Source organism: Mus musculus, chromosome 8 (genome assembly GCF_000001635.26).
Source record: "Mus musculus strain C57BL/6J chromosome 8, GRCm38.p6 C57BL/6J".
Lineage (NCBI taxonomy): Eukaryota > Metazoa > Chordata > Mammalia > Rodentia > Muridae > Mus > Mus musculus.
The window spans coordinates 26,426,801-26,447,232 of record NC_000074.6 but is presented as its reverse complement, the minus strand read 5'-3'; the positions used below and the strand labels follow the sequence as shown (position 1 = coordinate 26,447,232).

Genomic DNA, 20,432 nt, shown 5'->3' with positions numbered 1-20,432 from the left:
GCCACCGTTCCAATGATGATTAGGGCAATAGTCCTCTGAGTCACCAGCCTCTGGTTATGATTTTGCTGCTGGAAGGGTCAGCAGAAGAACCAGACTAGTCGGATGGACAGCAGCCTTGACCCTGCAGTCCCCAAACAAAATCAAACCTGTTCTGTCACCAGAACAGGTCCTGGGGAGTATCAGTCGGAGCCATTTCTGCTTTTATCAACATTCTCTCCAAACTTCCTCCAGTTTCCGCACCTTGACAACAATGTTTAGAATCCAGGCCTGACCCTGTGAAGGCCTCACAAGACTGTTGAAAACCCACATCATTGAAGCAAGAGCTTACCATCACGAAAATAACAGCTGGGGAGACTAGAATGGAAAAGATTGTAGGAAGTTCAAAGGGGGAGTATGCGCAGATCTGTGTTTGGACACATTCCTTCATCGTTTACTTAAAATGTACAAATATGAGAAAAAATATTTTAAAAAAGGATTCTATAGACACATGCAAAAGGGAGAGAAAATTGGACCGTGTCCCTCACTACAAGGCACCTTCTCCTTTCCACTCTCACCCAACACTATTCTTCTCTGCCTTTCTCCTAGTTTGCCCCTGAACAAGTCATTTACAAGAGGTGGCTGTCGTGGAGCATAAAAAAATAATTTAAAAAATCTTCAAAAGGCTGGCAGCATAAAAACCCCTGGCTCTGTCGTTTCTCTGTTTCTGCAAGCAGCAAAAGATCCATAATTCTCACACTTAATGTAATTCCAAGGCATCTAAAGTGATTTACAGTCGGTTTACTCAATACTTTCAGCTTTATTTAATGTAACAGTTATGGCACATAAAAAGTTTATTGACAATCCTTTGGGAGTGCGATTGAGTAAGAAAGAGTCATTGCTAATACCATTACAGGAACAGAAGGCAGGAGTCTCAGCCAGTTTCCCCTGTGACCTTTGTGGTTCCTCGAGCAGAGGTTACACAGGGAAGGGTCCTGCTCCACCTCTGTGCTCCTGTAGACCTTCGAGCTGTCCTGCCTGCCTGCTAGAGCCACCATCTTGGCTGGTTTGGTATCTCTTTCCAAGCCTGTCTGGCACTGACCTTGAATTAGCACCTTCAGTTTAGATGGCTCTGCAGTCGCCATTACTGTGCAGGGTCCAGGTTCAGCAAGGGCAGCTGAACAGGGAAAAAAAGAAAAAGAAAAACACTTTGTTATTTTTCCTCTCATGCTTTGTGCTCTATTTTAAAAGTAAAGACAGCAGTGACCATTTGACCCACCAGAGTTCAGCTTTCTCACTTCTAGTCCCCAAGAAAGTGGTCACTGAGAAGTAGGGAGACCCCCTTCCAGGCAAAACTTGCTCACTGGCCTAGAACTGGAAGATCTTTTCCTTCCAGTGGTTTCTGTTGGACAGAAAAGACTGAGATAGAACCTTGCCTCCAGATGTGTCCCTGATGTTTGATATCAGCCTCACCTCTTCCCCATGGCTTAAAGAAAGACAAGTCCCAGGAGACAAGAAAGGCCAAGGAACTAGACTCCCTTTTCTGTGAATTCAAAGAGATGGTAAGTTTTCTCTTGGACAGCACAGCACCGTGTGAATCCTGTGCTGGTATGTCTGTTGGGAACTTCTGAGAGCACAGGGGCCGATCGATCGGACTGCTCCACAGTGTAACATCAGCATTTGCTCTTGCCCAAATAAGCATCCAGTGCCTGTAGACACTGACTGCTCATAACTCCCCGAAACAGAGCCTCGAGCTTTGGGGAAGGATACATTTTACGCTCCAAGGGTTTTTTTGACAACTGAAGTGGGTGTTTTTCCCCCCACTTTCATACACAAAGTTAAAAACCTAGATCAAACATTCTCTATGAGCATAATTTCAAAGTAAATTGTTCAGCTTTCGCTTCTTCCTAAACAAAGTGCCCTGATCTGAAAGTTCCCAGTTTGTCTAGAAGCCACGGTGTGTGTGACAGCTGTTTCTCTGGGCGGTGTTCTGCTCTCGCAGTCTTCAGCTATTCTGACTCCAAAGCTATTCTTGCCTTTTGAGTCACACACAAAAATGATCTACACACACACACACACACACACACACACACACACACACGTGTTCTTATTTCCCCTTTGTTTAAATTTTTCCTTCTTTCTCTAATATCTATACTAAAGACATATATGTCTATAATGTGATTATATAATATAATATTACATATTATGTCTATAATAATAAACATTATTATAGACACATCTAACATATGTCTATTATAACCACTTCAGAAACTTGATTTTTATGCTGTGTTAATTTTTGTGTGGTAGTTTTCACGTTGCCCCTTCCAGAGTCTTTCCTAAGATGGTATTTATTGCTATCAGTTAAAAGTTGGGCAAAACAAGTAGCATATGGAGAGTGGTAGGGACATTTATATATGCTTACATGTTACTTTTTCAACTTTGCAAAATATCTGACAAGTATGCTCCTTAAGGGGAATGTAGCATTACCCCCCCCCAACACACACACACACACGTCCATTTTCTGGACAAGGGAGTGATCCCACTGTGCCTGTAAGGGCTTCAGAAAGTTCTCATGGCCTCTCAGCATTGGCTGGACTGACTTCCAGGTACCCAGTCTCCTGGATGTAGCTCCACACTGACTTCACCCGCTCGGGACATATGATTTGTAGAGACCAGTCTCTTCGTGTGTTTCCACAGTGGTGGTTCAGTTCCACCGTGAGGCTTGCTATCTTGTTAGAAAGGTTATGTCTAAGGGCATAAGACCTTGCAGGGCAGGTCTGGCAGAACAGGGTGCTACCCCCAGCCTCTACAGCAGGAAGCCATTTTGTGAGCACACAAAGGTATACCAAGGTCTATAGAGAAGTTCCTATCTTTCCACTCATTTATCTTTGTACCTGCATGCCCTTCACGATGTAGTGATCTTTCTGAGAAGATTCCCCTTTTCCTGGATACCTTTACAGGCATCCGGAGATCAGTGTGTGGCCGGCTGAGGTCTGCAGGTCTCAATCACTAATAGCCTTAGGTTTGAAAGGAGGACACTTGGGTGGTCCTTGAAACTCATATGCAATACTAATCAACTCCTGAATAAAGCCAGGAGTTTGCCATGTGCTTCTGCAGGCCCTCCAAGTTCAATGCTTTGTGAACAAGTTGGTCAGTAGGTACTAGAACACTCGGCAGGTGCAGACACTGGTCATTAGACAAGAGATCCAAACAGCACCTTACAAGTAGTAAATACCAACGCTAGGACCTGAGATCACACTCAGTGAAGAGAGCCTTTTGCGCTTGCCCTTGGGCCACATGGTTCAAGGCAAGGAAGGTCCTTGAACGTTAGCCAGCTCTAGGCCATGTAGAAGAGAGGAGAGCCTCCCTTTGAGTCCGCTCTACTCTCAGGCCTCACACGCAATTCCCTGAAAGACCTTGATCTCGCAAGACCGCACCAAGGAAACGCTCGATAAGTAGCAAGGCTTTCACTAGACTCGAGTGTGTTTTAGTTGAAAATCTGAAGACTCTGAAAACCTTCAAGATGGAGAAGAAAAGAAGAGAAAAGAAAAGAGAGGAGAAGAGAAGAGAAGAGAGAGAAGAGAGAAGAGAGAAGAGAGAAGAGAGAAGAGAGAAGAGAGGAGAAGAGAAGAGAAGAGAAGAGAAGAGAAGAGAAGAGAAGAGAAGAGAAGAGAAGAGAAGAGAAGAGAAGAGAAGAGAAGAGAAGAGAAGAGCAAGGCAAAGAAAAGAAAAGAAAAGAAAGGAAAGGAAAGGAAAGGAAAGGAAAAGAAAAGAAAAGAAAAGAAAAGAAAAGAAAAGAAAAGAAAAGAAAAGAAAAGAAAAGAAAAGAAAAGAAAAGAAAAGAAAAGAAAAGAAGTTTCTTCAGCATTAGGAACAGTGCATCCTGGCGCATGTGTGGGAATGAACCCCCTGACACTCAGGGATCAAAGGAGCCTTCCTGGTTGGGGTAGTTGTACCACTAGCCACCAGAGGGCAGCAGCGGGTCAGAACAACTGGTGAGAATAGCAGTAAGTTAATTTCTCAGGAAAGGGTTGAGAAATGAAGAGACACCCCAGGGGACTGCTTGGGATTCTTCTCCCAGGCAGATCCATTCTTCAGGGACAGTCTATCTGTCCCCAGACGCTGGGAGCACTGGCTGCTGAAGGCTTGCAGATGCATAGCTGCTGAGAATTGCCTGCCTAGGGAACTGTTCTCGGCCCAAGGTTATATGCCTTCTCCGGGGAGACAAATAATGATTGGCCACTGAAGGAATTGGGGAACTCTGCCTCAGTTTGTGATAACTCCTCAAGGACACGCAAGATCCAAAGTTTCAAGACTGGCTGAGGCTCGAAGTCTTCTAACCAACTCTGTCTTCCTGAAATCATAGGCATGTCTCCAAAAGCCATCTCTTGATGAACATGTCTGGCATTATTAGCCTCCAGGGTCCCCCGGTACAGCAACAACTACTCGACGTGGAGAATCGCAGCCGTTGAACCGAAACCTAGAAATAAAAGACACAGAGTAGGCCGAGGGGGGCTTGGGGGTAGGGTGTAAAATATGTACAATTTATTCACTGACACTTCAGAAGACATTTCCTTTTCTTTCTTCCTTCCTTCCTTCCTTCCTTCCTTCCTTCCTTCCTTCCTTTCTTCCTTCCTTCTTTCCTTTCTTTCTTCCTTCCTTCCTTCTTTTGGCGGGTGCAGGTTAAATGGCACTTGGGCTTGTAAGTCTTTTCTCCAGTGTACCTTCCTTCCCACATGTCCTCACATCATTGGGCTGACAGCGCCTCTCCCCTTCAAAGCCCCACCTAAGCAGCGCTTGCTCTATGTTGGCTGCAGTTGCTGCTGGGGTGGGGTGGTACCCAATTACTAAGCTGGGATCCCATCACACTTACTATGTAGACATAGCCAAAGGAGACCAACAACAACAACAATAAATAAATAAAATAAAATAATGAAATTCTCTGGCTCACTCCCCAATTTCCCTGAAATTGCATCCTGGACCATGTTGGCTTTTGCCTATTTTTTTTTTAAGTCCTCAGTAGGATCTCTTCAAAATAATACAGAGCCTGTGCCTTTCCTTGGCTTAAGTAAGAACCCCTCTATCAAACCTCCCATTGTTAAGGAAAGGGACTCCTACAATCACGAGCTGCAAATCCGGCATTTTGTAGCATGCTCAGAGGCCAGGCCTCCACGGGGAGATGACTGAACGGCCTATGGATTAATGTACTATTATTACATTACTCTTTAAGCTTCAAAGGTCTGCCAGGAGAGCTCAGCTCACTATCTATTCCATGACATTTTAAGAACAAATAATACATTAATATATTTAATTTGAGAATAAACACATACATTACAGGCAGGGGATTTTGTCTATGCTGATAAAGGCACCAGATGACCTTTCCGGAGCAATCCTGGCACGCAGGGCTGGAAGGGGACGTGTTCCAAAAACCAGTTTCTATCCGCTGTAACGTGCAAGCTCTGATGCTTGCTTGACCTGTGAAAAGCTGCAGCTTCCATGTTCTTCGGGGATGGGAGCTGTGGCTATAATTACTCCTCAGACTCTCATCTGCAGAAACACTAAATCTTACTGCCTCAAATTAGCTAATCAATTAAGTGTCAAACCACAAAATGTTGGAGATTTGGGGTTGTGTTTATTCTCTTGGCAGGCACTTCCTCCCTCCGCCTCTTGGACTCCTCTCTCTTCTCCTTGCAGGGGAGCTGGCTTTTAAAAAATGACTGGTCACCCATTGTTTATTTCTGGCTTGTAAGCAAAACACAGTTGAAGTTACATAAGCCCGAAGCCCAGGACTGACTAAATCTACCCTGCAATTGATAGGTTGGCTACTGTTCAAGCCGGGCTGTGTGTTCTCTGGGACCTTTCTTGGGACTAGCTTAAAGGAGAGCGAGGTTGATATGCCAGCCAGCATCTTTTTCAGTGTCTGCCTAGGCTGGCCATTTCGGAGCCAGCATAATTGACTGGGAGTCTTGTTTGTTGCCACGTTACTCTCTCGAGAAGAGAGGAAAGCACAGGCAGTGGGGGGTTTCTAGAATCCTCTGCTCAGAATCGCTATGTTCTCTGTGCTCCTTGACTCTCTCGTAGATGTGTACAGCTCACTACAACATGGGCTTCAGAGATCCAGGCACAAGGCACTCAGGGGCTATGCCCACTCGCATCACTCACACCGTCTGGACCTGGTGTCTGTCCATCCCATAGGCTCTTCTGATGTGACCCCACCAAACACTTCACAGCTTCAGCTTCTTCTTGCCTTCTGCCCAGTTTAGCTACAAAACGGCGCCATCCCTTGAATCTCAAATAGACACAAACAGATGACTAAGCTAATTCTACCTGGGAATGAAGAGTTTAAGAAATGGTCTCAGTACTTAAGGAGCATAGAGTCTCATTGATAGGACAGAGATTTATGTACCTAGCAGTTAAAAGCCACAGGAAAATGCACATATATTTACTAACTGATCTGTGTGCTGTGGGTATATACAAGTCTGAGATGGGGTTATCACCACACTGTCTCTTGGAGACAACACATCATTTAGCTTGATGGGCCAAGAGGCTATTATACCAGCTCCAACAGCAGTCAGTGGACCTGTACTTATCCCTAGCGATGAGTTCTTCCTAAACCTTGGCATCAAGGTGTCCTTCCTCCATGGCACAATGGAAAAAATAATTCGTCATAGTTTGTAATGATTATTTGGAGAAATTAAAAGTTGACAGCACCGTGCTTGTCTGGAAAGATCTTTATTTCATATTTTTATTTGTAATTCTCCTTCTCCACGAAATCTAAATATCTAAAGCCTCTTAATCCAGTCCTGTCACTCCTCTGTGACAGCTACCGAGATTTACTAAAGAGAGGCCATGTTTGCCAAATGTCCATTGCAAACCTGCTTGGTCCAGAAGCACTTCAGGTCTGCACAGTGCCTCAGACAGGAAGGATGTCATACGGTGCCTTGCTCTGGTCAGGGTGGTGTCGGTAGGCTCTTGACTGTCACTGTGGGGCCAGAGAGATTGTGGTGAGCACATCTAAGAGGGATTTCAGACATGCCAGAGGTGATTCCTTAACTTTGGAATTGAGGCACCTAAGGCTGAGAAAAACAGAGGGAACTGACTCAAGAATAATTATTTGTCTGCCCCCAGTTGGGAATGGGCCTCTTGTCTTGGGATTCATGGCTCTTGCTTCTCTGCCCACTAGAGCCGACAGCAGACCTCTGGGTCCGCTTTGTCTCATGAACTTTGAACTTCCATTGTCAAACCTGTGACAAAAGACTGGTGGCTCCAGAGATGAAAAAGCAAATTGTCCTCTTAGACCAGATTCAAGCTCCACTCATGGAGTCACTGGGTCGCCCTGACCTATGGCAGTTGACTCCTGAGGACTAACTGGCATTAGGCAATGAAAAATGGCTGGATTAGGAGTCAGGGAGCTGTATACAAATTTGTTGTTAAGTGCAAGTAACTTGTTCTCTACATGGCTTGAACCATGGGCACAAAAGTGACTTTAGTAAGTTGTGAGACCTGCAGGTTGGTCTTCTACCCATCAGTGAGTGTGGAATAGTATTCAGAAGTATAAATCCTTTTCCCCCACTTCCCTTAGTCAACGTGGGTCTTAATTAAGACCCAAAGTGAGGGGGACAATATTATCATCCCATCAGGGCCTCCTGGTCATCTTATTTGTATCTGTTCTAGTTTAGCCTTGGGTAAGTGTTATTAGACTCAAGCATAAGAGAAGAGGAAAAGGAAAATCTCTTTGACTTTCAGAGGCAACTCACTTGCATCCATGCAGTTTTGTAACTCTTAACCTGCCCTCCTTGCTGGAAGCATCAACAGCAGCAAGAGTCCCCTGAGCCGGGTGTGTCCTCAGGTCTAGAGACTTAATAAGCCAGTCAGCTCCAGGCTTATATGCTGGGTCAGTTTTAACACGTCTGCTGGTCTTCAATTCAGCCTTCATCCCTTTGATTCCCCCTACACACACACACACACACACACACACACACACACACACACACACACACTTCAGTGTCTTTCCATGTAATTTTTTCCCTGAACACAAATAAAAGGCAGCAGAGGAATTCCCGGACGTCAGCGTGCGTCTCTCTCCCTACAAGCCTTGGAGTAAGTGGGTGAGTCGCTCTGCCTTCCTCCTTGTCCGTCCTGTCTGGCAGATACTCTGCTAGGCCGGGCTTTTGTTTCCTGGGGTTATGATTTATGCGAGTGGACCCAGAGCAGGGAAGAGCCGAGTATCAATTTCGCTGGGTTACCGTGTTAAATGACCGATGCATGGATGGTTATTGCTGCCTCGGGAGCAAATGAAAGCCCTTTGCTTCCCTGACACCGCTACCCCCTCCCCCCCCCAACCCCGCCCCCCCCCCCAACTGACGATCAGTTAAAAATGTAAATAAAAAGACCGCACTTTGGAGAGAGTCAGCTCCGGAGGAGGGGGGGAAAATTGCAAAAGCGAAGTTTATTGATCCCCTGGTCAAGATTGATGGTACAATAAGAGCAGGAGGCGAAGAGTGATTTTGCTTTTGAAAACGTTGATGAATAAGCACGGAGGGGCAACAAATAGCTGGGCTCAGCCAGTGATGGACGGTGGCGGAGGAGCAAGATGCATTTTTATAAATGGGTGAAAGGAGAGGAGGACTTATTAAAAAAATGAATGACCACATGTGGCAGGGATATGCCAGTAGGGAGAAGAAAGCCATTGATTTATGTGTACTACTGGCATTTGAAAATTCAATAATAACATTGACAAATGAGAGGCAAACCTGGCCACAGGACAACGCCGAGCCAAGGAATGGAGAAAGAAAATGCCAAGGTCAGAAAGAAGGAACAGAAAAACAAGCATATGTTGAAACGCTTTACACTAGCCGGTCTCTATGAAGACATTAAGAAAAATCCCTCCGCTCTCTTTCCGTGGGCAGTTCTGTGAGTCCAGCCAGTGAGGAGGGCCCTGGCTGTCCTCCTGTCTAGAGGTGGCTGTGCTGCTCTGAGTCTCCTTCAGCGCCAGCTTTAAACACGCCCACAATCTGGGAACCCCTGTGCTCTGAGCTGTTGCTGGGATCCTGTGGCCCAGTCCAGTGTTCTGTTGTTGGGGGCTATTCCTCTGCGCATGGATCCTGGACTGGCTCCTCCGAGGATGTGATGTCAGATCAGGTCTAGGCAGCTTCTTGTACTTCATCTCTGTCTTAGCAGCGTCAGACACTTCAGTGTTTCCAGCCTTTCTTTGGGTCCTTTCCTTGTCTGTGCTATGCTCCTTTCATTGACGCATCTTTCCCTTGAATCCCATTCATTCATTCATTCATTCACTCTTCATTCATTCATTCACACACTAGAAACCCTTCTGGGAAGTCTTTGTGAGAAAAGCTGAATTGCTTTGGAGGCTATTAGCAAGATGATACCAGAGTTAAGAGTAGTTCTGGCGAAATGCCCCTTGACTGCATGAATGTACATGAGAGTGTGCACACCTACTTTTGAGCAGACAGCTCAGAAAGAGTGAGCACTAGCCAGTGATCTCTGACTTACGCCAACCTTGTGATTTCCATGGAGGCTCCACCCAGTTCTCCACCTCTAAGCACAGACTGACAGTGGGATCCTGGGATTGTAACATTTTAGCCACGTGCTGACATACTCTTTTGTTTCTTGGCTCTGCCTTAAATGGCAAAGGAATGTGTTTGTGTGTGTGTGTGTGTGTGTGTGTGTGTGTGTGTGTGTGTGTGTGTAAGAAACCCTCCAGGGAGAGGGCTGGTCACCTGTCACAGAGCTCTTTGTCTTTTCCCCATTCTGCTGCTATGTCCCTGGGGCTTTGGCTGGCTGTGTGATGTCTTCTCCAAATGTTAGAGGTGCGTGGGAGCTTCAGCAGAAGCATAAACCCTTGCTAATGCTCTCCAAAACAAAACAAAAAACCCCAAAAAACCAGGAGGTATCATCTCTCCCAAGGGCCTGTCTGCCAACCTGATCCTACAGTTGGGATGGCCAGGAAGCCCCAGGTGTGCTTGTCTATGCAGGGTTATTACAGGCCTCCCTTGCTCATCAAGTTTTCGAGTGGAGATATTTCATCAGCTCCTACCATAACAGCCGGGTTTCCCCTCTTTGTTTCTTTTCTCTGAAAATTCTCAGGAAATTTGTCTCCCTGCCTTGGTTCCCAGTGGCAGACAGGTAATAAACAGAAAGGTGGACAATGAATCGGGGTAGAAGGGCAAGCTTGCCCAGCCTTGACGAAGGCTCTCATAGACTCACTCTTACAGATCTAGTGGCCACAGCCAGCGGGTCTACTTGACATATGTCCTTCAGGAATACTCATAGACTCATGTATATTGTCCCGACTGAGACATTTACCAGATCTGCAAAATAGGCCCTCCTCGTTCACCACAAGGCAGCTTAGAGGAAAGAGAATGGTGGTCAAATATGCAATTGCCCTTTGTCACCGATGACTCTGCCCCCACCCCACCCCCACCCCAACTGAAGTTTGACCCTCAGCTCATTTTTGCTGGATACATGGAGGGATACAATGTTTTGGAAATGTGTACTGAGAATATGGAAGCTTTGTTTTGCTTCTGAGAATTTGGAATGCCCTGACAGAGGAGATGGTATTGAAACCTGCTCTTTAAGCATGGATGAAGATGTAGAATGATCCTTCTGGCCAAAGATCAGAACGGCATAGAACAACGATGCTAACATCGGAGATACCTGTTTATGGAAAGCTGAGATAAGTCAGGAGAGAGGACATCGGCAGCTGAGCTCAGACAAAGCTGCGGTGTTTCACACGCTCGGCACTAGCTTACAAAGAAACAAGGCTTAGAAAGAAAGGGAGCCAGGGCAGGAGGCCAGGGCAGTCCGACCCAAAATGCCTATGGCTGCAGCATTGCTCTGAGCTTTCCCAAGCCTGGTTCTGGAGTTTCACAGCCAGCCTGTAGCTTTGCCCGTGGCCAGGAGCAGTCAGTATTTGTTTAATGAGTGAGCCATGGGTCATCGTATGTCTTGGGAGGCTGAACGGGCCATCCCTTCTATTTCTCCTCAATAGCAATGCCAGGAGAGTGGTCGGGAACATTTGGGGGAAGATCCTGCTGGACATTAGGATGTGTACCAAACACTCAAGTGAGCACGTCTGCATCACAACACATTGAAGGTGGGAAGCGCCGATCCAAAGTGCTTTGGAAGAGTGGCTTCTGTTTCACAGAGAAGCCATTGCTCTGAAGTGCCCCCATTGTCATGGCTTGTGGAGTCTAAGCCTAAGAGATAGGTTAGGCTGCTCTGCCTGGCTAGGTTTCTACAGTGTGATAGAAGGCCACCTCTTGCTGTTCCTGGAAGACTGTGATGGGCCCCTGCAGACCTCCTAGAGCAACTCCAATCGAAAGCCCTCCATCTAGGCCATAGGAGGTGGATTTCTAAGCAAGGTGGGCAGCACATAACTGGGAAGAGACTATGCCAAATCATTGGCCTTATGGGCTGTAGTCATTTTGGCATGGTAAATAAGGTTACAAGAGAAGGTAATTCCAACAGGGACTAGGGGTCATACTTGCCCAACAAAACGGGGAAGGATCTCTTTAAAGGTGTGGGCTTTGTTCCCCATAATCTTTCAGTCACTAGACATCCCAGCCCCAAGGCAGAGAAAGAGAGCCTTGGCAGGGGACAGATGTGCTGTGACATCCCTCTAGCATCTATGAAGCATGTTACAGAGGAACGGCTGGAGGAAAGAGAAGGAACTTGCCCATCTCAGTACTTCCTCTGCCTTGTAAGTAGCTGAGTCAAAGCTTTTATTTGTTGACTGAATCACAAAACTTTGTCCTGCTTTAACCCATTCCTTGCCGTGAGGTTTCTGTCTGTTTGGTTTTGCTGAGACAAGACCTCTAATTTTTTTTTTATTTTTCTCCTGTAAACACTGAAAAGGCTTGTTTTTGTTTTTGTTTTCTGTTTTTGTTTGAATAAAACCATCCTTTATGTGTGTGAGTGAGGACACAGTGAAGAGGTATATCATGGGTAAAGGGAGGGAAGAGGCTGTCCACGTCTATGAGAGCTTTGTTACTCTGTGGATGGTAAGCCAAGGAACAGATGCGGGTTTGACACCCTTCCATGCAGATAAAGCCTTAGGAAGCTCATACTGGCCTTAAACATTTGCTCTCTCTCACTCTCCCCCACCTCCCCCCTGTACTGGAATACAGACACGCACCACATCAGCCAGTGAGGTACACTTCCTTAACAGGGACCTTAACAAACATCTTCCAACTGCTTCAGAAGAGACCCAGAGGCCCTGGAAACTTCCACTGAGGCTCTTACTTTCTCAGTCTGCCTCTGAGCTCTGACCGACCCTAGAAGGTCATGGGGCAGCACACAAGGAAGGGAAATGTAGCCTGAGCTTCCTGAGAATGTTACAGGCAGGCTGGCTAGGGCTCCCACCTCGTCCCTTGACCGTTTATTGGGAAACCGTCGTGACTAGGCCTGAGAGAGTCAGGGATACAAACTGCTCTTTAAGAAAATTTGCCATTTCTCCTAAGGAGCAGTGGGAAGGAGCTCTTTCCTCTGGGAACAGATAATCCCTCTGAGCTTGTTTGGCAACCTCAAGCATATGTCTGAGTCGGGGGTTTTCTTATCTTCAGGGTGGCAAAACCATCAGTCAGCTTATAACATTGCCATAAGGGTGGATGGTCATCATGGCTATGGACATGCTGTGTGTCTATATCACATTAATGGAGAATTTCTCAACTATTGCAATTCCTGTTAGAACCAGTGGCGTTCCTTGGTGTGGCAAACCCATTCCTGAAGCCAAACTTCCTCCTCAGGACATCTCAGCATTCACAAGATGATCAGCCCAGGGGCCTGGTGTCTGTTTGGAAGGTGACTGGGGAAGGCCTGGAAGGAAGGATAAAATGACAAGTGCCCTGTGTGTTTGCTTTTTATCTGTTGTCTATTTAGATGGGGCCTCCCGGTCCACATGGCATGAGCCATGAAAGAGGAACTGTTCGGAATCCTTGTCTTCACTTACACAAAGCATTTGCCTCTGTCCTGATGTGGGGGGTGGGGGGGGGGGGGAGGGGGAGTTACAGTTCCAAGTGGTGGAAGGGAAAGACTACTTTAACTTAACCCACTCCAGGACTAATCAGATTTTGGGCAGAGAGACTGTTGTTTGTCATTTATACCCTTCCCACCCAGAGATGCTCCATTCCCTGGAGTCTGTCAGAGCTGAGGAAGTGGTGGAACATGGACAGATGGACATACAAACGGATGGACAGATAGACAGACAGACAGATGGGCAGGCTGGAGGAGAGACAGACATATCCATCTGGCAATCTTCCAGTGAGTCTGAGAAAATATCTCTCTGTTCACTGCTATAAAGATCACTATGAAGATGGGGTCACATTCATATATGTGTTTAACTGTTGTGACCCCTGAAGACAAAGACAAAAGGAACTTTGAGTCACGATGTCTATCCCTTTTCTGTTAGGGTAGGGACAGTGACACAGGGACAGTCATGTAGGTAGTCAGAGCTGTGGTAAACACCATTTCCTGCTGCCTTGTAGCTCAGATTTCTTTTTATTCATAGCTGTTTGCTATGATCTTGATACTAATAGTTGATTGAGAATGTGTTTGTGGGAAAGACAGAAATGAGTGTTACCATTTTCCTCTACCCACCATGAAAAACACCTGTTTCAGATGCTGAGTTTTAAAAAGCCCAGTAGGTCCTTATGCCACATAATAGTCAATGCTTATTACATTGTATCTATTTCATTTACTTTGTCCTAACCTATAGGATGCTCAGATCATACATTCATTTGGTATGTTTACCATCTTGAATGATGGAGAAAATTAATCAATAATTTGAGGAGTTAAAGAATTCCGCTCCCCCCAGTCAATGAAATAGTTTTCTTTGGGTTTAGGTCTTGGTATCAACTCAGGACATCTTAAATGCGGGCTCTATCGTTCATTCTCCAAATGTCCTACACAAAGCACTGGACCACTGCTGTCTCCCTTTTCTCCATGTGTAAACTAGGGGACTTGTTAGTAATCACTCTTGCTACAATGACAATTTAAAAATATTTATATAGCTGAATTGTTCTCAATGCATAGTAAATTTCCAGTAAATGTGACCTATTATTATCCTCAATGGAAAGCATCACTTAGCTGTGGGTTCCTTGAACAAGAAGTGTAACTATATGCCCTCAATTTTTTAGCACAGTCCTTAGTATGTAATAGACTTCTCGTAAATATTTGTTGACTGGACAACAGAAAGACTATGGCTCGTGAAGACTGTCCAAATGGTTCATCTCCATAAAGCCTGCTAAAATATAAATTTTTATTGTAAAGATAAAAATCAGTTCTTCATTCCCTATAGCAGTTTTTCTACCCGACCAAATGGCTGAGCATCTATAATGAGGCCCGGGATTGTAAGCCGGAGACTCAGACCAAAGAGGTCAACAGTAATTTTCACCATGGCAGTATCTAAACACTAGTGAGGCTTACAATTATCTGCAGATGTCAGCTGAAGAGTAGGGGAGTTCAGGCACATGCCCACAGTAGCATCAAGGGACCTACAACGTGTACCCATATGAGACCCAGCCGCCCCTCCCAAGCTCAGACTCATGATATTTATAGCCATGTTGCTTCAGTGAGGGGCCAATGGCTGGGGGAATGGGAGCTGCCATGGGGTCTGGGGATGATGGGAAACAAAGTGTCTCTCTCAGAGGCAGCTGGGCTTATTTTAATGGGCAAGGTCAGCAATGAAATGACCAAGAAGAAAAATGGCTGCCATTATGCATCAGTTACAATCTTATATCAATTATCCCCTGTACCATTCCCTTTGCCACGGGCTGAAGCAAACATGGCCCCTAATCAGTTTTACATCTCCGTTTAATTTTATTGGAAAGAAGAGCTGGCAATGCATCACAGGGGCCGAGTGTGACACGAAAGGTGACCCCCCCTGCCAACTTAATGGCACAATACATAACCCTTAATGAAGTCGCTATCTTGTCCCTCTTCTGCTGTCTGGGCCCTGTGATTTACAACGGCATCATTTGCTTGGCTCCCTTTTCATTTCAGCTTTGACAAAGTGGATGAAACAATTATCTCCGTTATCGGCCAAAGCGGTAGACATGCGAGAGTTGGGGGATTTCTGCAGGTGGACAGCCTTGGCTAGGAATCAACACCAATGGTGAAACGTGCCCAGGAATGGCTCCCACCTCTCTCTCGCTTGTGACTATGAGCATCTGAAGATGGATTGTGCATCCCGACGAGCACTGTGAGTCTTACATCATTGTGGCAAGGAGTCATTTCAGAAGAAGGGGAAGCTGCCGAGAGAACAGAGCTGGGATTTTGCAGTTTATTCTCATGGGAGCCCCTAATATTGTTTTCAGTGTGTGCCCAGGCCATGTTCTCCCTCATACCATCTTCTTACATTCATCTGTGGGCAATAGCACCTGCACTTTATGTGTTGTAAATGATACCTTGTATTTATTTATCATAATTGGTAATTATTTATTAACTTGTTCAAATAATATTTGTTTGGTACCTTGTGGATAGTAATTTAGGTGCCGAGGGAACAAAGAGAAGGAGTGGCTATAGAAATTATCTTCGAAAAATGGAATACTCTACGGGCACAAAAACTGTGACCTGACTCTTCAGTAAATGCAGCAGGCATAGAGAGATAAATGAAACAAAGCATGTAAACCAAACACATAGTTGCCCAAAAGAAGTTATTTTGAGATGAGGGGGATAGGATTTGAACAATTAAAAAGGGAAGATCTAGCTGACCACCGTACATACAGCTGTCCCCAGCACTGAGGGCAGACCGTGAGCTTGAAGACAACCTGGGTAGCACAGTAAGTCTGTCAAACAAAGAGAAAAGCCCTCTTCCCTACAAAATGCACTGGGATGTATCATTGTGCAGGACATGTTTTGGTACAGAGCAAAGTTGAGTGAATATTCTAGACAGTGGCCCTGAGTATCCAACTATAAGTAACAGTGGATCAAATCTTGTTGAGGAGTTGCAACATTTGATTGGGAGATTGTCTGAGAGTGGCGTCTACAAAGGCAGAAACGGCAGCAGAAACGGCATTCAATTCTGTCACTTAGGTTGGATGGGGAAGACGTAATATCTTAGATATTCTTGGTGGGGCCTTGGCCCTATGGTGTTCCTCCCTTAGGAGACTTATGGATATGGGCACACAAGCACACACTGTCATTGACTAAATTACATTGTCTTTGGCTATACAATTTTCCAAGAGATAAGCTTACAAAATTCAATCGAGTACCTTCTTTTGCACTGTGTAGACTTGGGAAGAATTGCAATTAGTTTTTTTTTTTTCTAACTTCCAGGTTCCGTGAAGAACAAAAATCATAGGTCGGAGGTTCATTAATCAGTGAGATTCTCTTTGCAAACACCACCTGAATGAGTAGTCCCTGTTTTTGGAGAGATTTTTAAACAATGATGACAGTCTGCACCATGGCATTGTCCTCAGGCCAATGGAGCATTGTAACATCAATGTGGTTCATCAGAAATGGGTCCTTCATATAAATCTGCTCGTGAGTAAACTAAAAAATGACTACATCCTATCAATTGGCATAGATGCATATACAGAAGCTGTTCGTGGAGACTTCAATAAGCAACGCATTCAGTCTCTGCCTTCACTATGTACTGGAAAGTAAAGGGGACAGGTTGGTACTCACACTTTGTGTAACTAGGTTTTCCAAAAGTAGCACATACTCACTTTAGACACATATGTCACCAGGTTGGCTGTTGAAGCAGGGTGACAATAAGGGTCACAGTCAATAGTCAACCAAAGTGATATGTTCAGAACCCATTTACTCGAAAGAGCATTGCTTTAATGCCCCTGCCCCACATCTAACCACCCCTATATGCTTCCTTCTCACCCAGTTAGCCACTGCCCAGTCTTCAGAGGCACATTCGTTGCCTTTAGTATCAAATCCTGACTGTTGTTTTGTCACTGACAGGTGTCTTCTAAAATAGAGTAGCAATGGAGCTAGGAGAGCATGCTGTGTAGAGTCTGTAAGTTTGAGAGCTATTTCATCTGTTTATGCTGCTAAGTGGGGAGTTGAAGAGGGGAATCTGTATGGAGCAATGACCTGAATACAGCTTGTAGCTGGGGTGGAGCACCACATGGGAAGGGCCATCCCATCCTCCCCACTGGGCAGGTCGGGATGCGTGATAGGATAATCTCTGGGATAGAAGACCTATTTTTTTGGCTAGAGTTGGAGATGAGGGAGGCAGGAGAGAGAACCCTGTGGTTACTTCCTTCGATCTCAGTAAATTGGAAAGGTTTGCCCTGGTGCCTGCTGATATTTCCTGATGGAAATTTCTGCCACTGATAGAGATACAGATGGAGTTTACGGACATAGGACTGTAGACACACTCTGGGATAATGAAGAAAATGCCCATGGTAGCCATATGCTCGGTGGCAGTTTACTAGAAGGAACTCCAGTTGAGTGCGTACAGAATAGCGTTCTTGGCAGCAGTGACTGAGGGGGATCCTCTGCATTTCCGTGCCTTTTGAAAAAGGATCTTTTGATCTGATTTATGTGAATTTTAAAGAAAAAAAAGTCTTTTTTTTTTAATGCTCTTTCCTCTGACCTTGAGATTTATTTCAGAGTGATTAGGGTGACCTGGGACGAGGGTATACTCAGAGAATGGGCACTCTTCTCGGTTGGCTCCGTTTCCTTCAGGGCTCTGTTGTGGCCATTCTATCTTCCTCCTTGGGAGGCTGCAGCACCCAACTGTTTACCTCATCCAGCTTGACTGGCACTGCTGCCCCTGGCCAATCTTCCCACTGAGAATCTTCCAAGCTCTTGCCCAAGGTGATGCAAGTAGAACTTACCAAGGTTAGAACTCAAGTCACTCTTGTCCGGAAGTTTGTAGAACTCATATTCTCTGAGTACTGCACAGCTGTCTAATTTGGGACACAGGGAAGGCTGCTCAGAGTAGTTCCATGTGTTTGTAAAGTATATAGCACTATATTTTAACTTGAGGGTCTGGGTTCATTTATAAATGAGGTTGTCAGGGTGTGTGTGTGTGTGTGTGTGTGTGTGTGTGTTATTTATCATGACTTTAAGGGACTTTAAAATGGAGTATGCTAGGTTTAGGCCCTCCTCAAATATGATTTAATTCTGTATATTTACTCCTGGAGTGTTGTTGTGACCCAATAAAACTGAGCAGAGCAAGTGTTATGTGTCTCACCACTGACCCAACTTATTTTACTCGAGGTCAATTTGCATGACAGAAATATATAGCAACACTTTAAAGTGTGAGAATACGTACAGAGAGAGAAGCCCAATTGAAGGCAAGATGCTCTGACCCAGGACTAAGCCAGGAATAATTAGGAGCACTGTTTTGAACTCAGTGTGTGCAGTGAATAATTTGCCTGGGGCTTTTTGATATGGGTGTAAAGAGAAAATGTGTTCGGAGCCTGCAAACTGTGCTCTAGACTCAGGCCAAAGGGGCTAAGCTATGCGATTTTTCTTCTTCTCCAGCTCTGTTAGACAACACCTTGTATGCACCCTGAAGGCAGCCATGGGTTAAGGTGCAGTTAGAGGTTCGTGGGCAAGGCAAGAATTGCGGCTCATCGGGTTAAAGGTAATCACTTACTTCCTAGATAAATCTCTTTCCCTCTTTATGAAATATGGCAAAAGAGCACCACCCTGTCCTCATTGCAATCTCCCTCCCAGTATCCCTGCCCTTCCTTCTCAGGCCCAGCTCTGTAGTCTTAATGTGGTCAGCCTTGCTCATTCTTGGCTTCTATAGAGCATTTGTAAACCCATCTTCCCTTGTATGTGGATGATATACCTCCCCCTCTCCCTCCTCGTCCTCCTCTCCTTCCCTTCTCCATCCCTGTCACCTCCTCCCTCTCAGTCTACCCTGCCTCATGCATGCCTCTGTGTGTGTGTGTGTGTGTGTGTGTGTGTGTGTGTGTGTGTGTGTGTGTGTTTTCCAATCACTGAAGCTCCTGAATGACTGACCTTAGGGATAGAATGGGAAGTAGAGAAGGAAAACTACCCACAAGGAATGTTAAGCAGTCAAGCCCCACCTTTGGAAGGCCCCTGTCAGAAGTGGGAAGAAGAAGAAGAAGAAGAAGAAGAAGAAGAAGAAGAAGAAGAAGAAGAAGAAGAAGAAGAAGAAGAAGAAGAAGAAGAAGAAGAAGAAGAAGAAGAAGGAGTCCAGCTAGATACTTCTCCTGGAACCTGCTTGCTTGGGTCCCCACTGTGAAGTGCCCCCTATTGGCTAGAAAGAGCCCCAAGGAGGAATTCCAAGATCAGAATGGCAGAGCCCAGATAATCCTGACTCATGGAGAGTTTTAGCTAGGGAAGGTGAGAGCTTTGGACATCCTGAAAGTGGGAGGATATGAAATGGACCCTTGCTCTCTGGTGGGCCTAGATGTCCTCTGAATCGCCATCAGAAACCAATTGCATGCCTTGGTGCTTCCTGTGTTCGTGGCAGACGTTCACCTGGGGCACGATATCACAAACTGGTCCTCGGCTCCAACTTCTACTATGACTTTATTGACTAATGTTTTCTCCTAGGAAGAAGAGAAGAAAAGTGGCTCATGCCTTCAGAGCCTGACCTGGGGTAGGTTTTGCTTTAATTGCCCGCAGAATGACTCATGTCCAAGCTTGAATTTATTTATTTATTTATTTATTTATTTATTTATTTATTTATTTATTTATCTCAGAGCGTCCCCGTCAAGAGCCTATCTCAGCCCAAGGATTTGTCCTCAGCGGTGCCAGAAAATCTGTTCCCTTGGCAAGGGATGGAAACCGTAGCGTGACATTCTCCTGGTAACCCTGCCAGGCCACAGGCAGCCAGCATACCTGTCCGGGGTGAACATCCCTATGCAAATAGAAATGGCTCCCCTATAGGAAACAGTTTACACTGATGCTGTTTGTCACCTCTGAGAAATGCAAGCCCTGTGACAGGTTGTGTTCCAGTCCCTGGGCAGGAAGGGAAATTATAGGTGCTTCTTTCTAAATATATATTTTTTTATTTTGTTTTTTATTAGGTATTTCTTTCATTTACATTTCCAATGCTATCCCAAAAGTCCCACACCCGCTCCCCCACCCACTCCCCCACCCACCCACTCCCACTTCTTGGCCCTGGCGTTCCCCTGTACTGAGGCAGATAAAGTTTGCACAACCAATGGGCCTCTCTTTCCACTGATGGCCGGCTAGGCCATCTTCTGATACTTATGCAGCTAGAGTCAAGAGCTCTGGGGGATACTGGATAGTTCATATTGTTGTTCCACCTATAGGGTTGCAGATCCCTTTAGCTCCTTGGGTACTTTCTCTAGCTCCTCCATTGGGGACCCTGTTATCCATCCAATAGCTGACTGTGAGCATTCACTTCTGTGTTTGCTAGGCCCCGGCATAGTCTCACAAGAGACAGCTATATCTGGGTCCTTTCAGCAAAATCTTGCTAGTGTATGCAATGGTGTCAGCATTTGGAGGCTGATTATGGGATGGATCCCCGGATA

The 20,432-nt window shown here is 45.5% G+C and overlaps 1 long non-coding RNA gene across 2 annotated transcripts; it reads left to right on the top strand.

Moving 5' to 3' along the window:
* Positions 1–7,818: 7,818 nt before the first annotated feature.
* Gm31898 lies at positions 7,819–19,914 on the top strand. Of its 2 annotated transcripts, XR_378837.1 has the most exons (8): positions 11,543–11,695; positions 12,683–12,795; positions 13,111–13,254; positions 14,995–15,193; positions 16,270–16,608; positions 18,439–18,541; positions 19,486–19,531; positions 19,635–19,914. It is a non-coding gene; the product is annotated as a predicted gene, 31898 (long non-coding RNA). The 2 variants fall into 2 exon arrangements; XR_378838.4 differs by lacking the exons at positions 11,543–11,695; positions 12,683–12,795; positions 13,111–13,254 and adding an exon at positions 7,819–8,084.
* Positions 19,915–20,432: the final 518 nt, after the last annotated feature.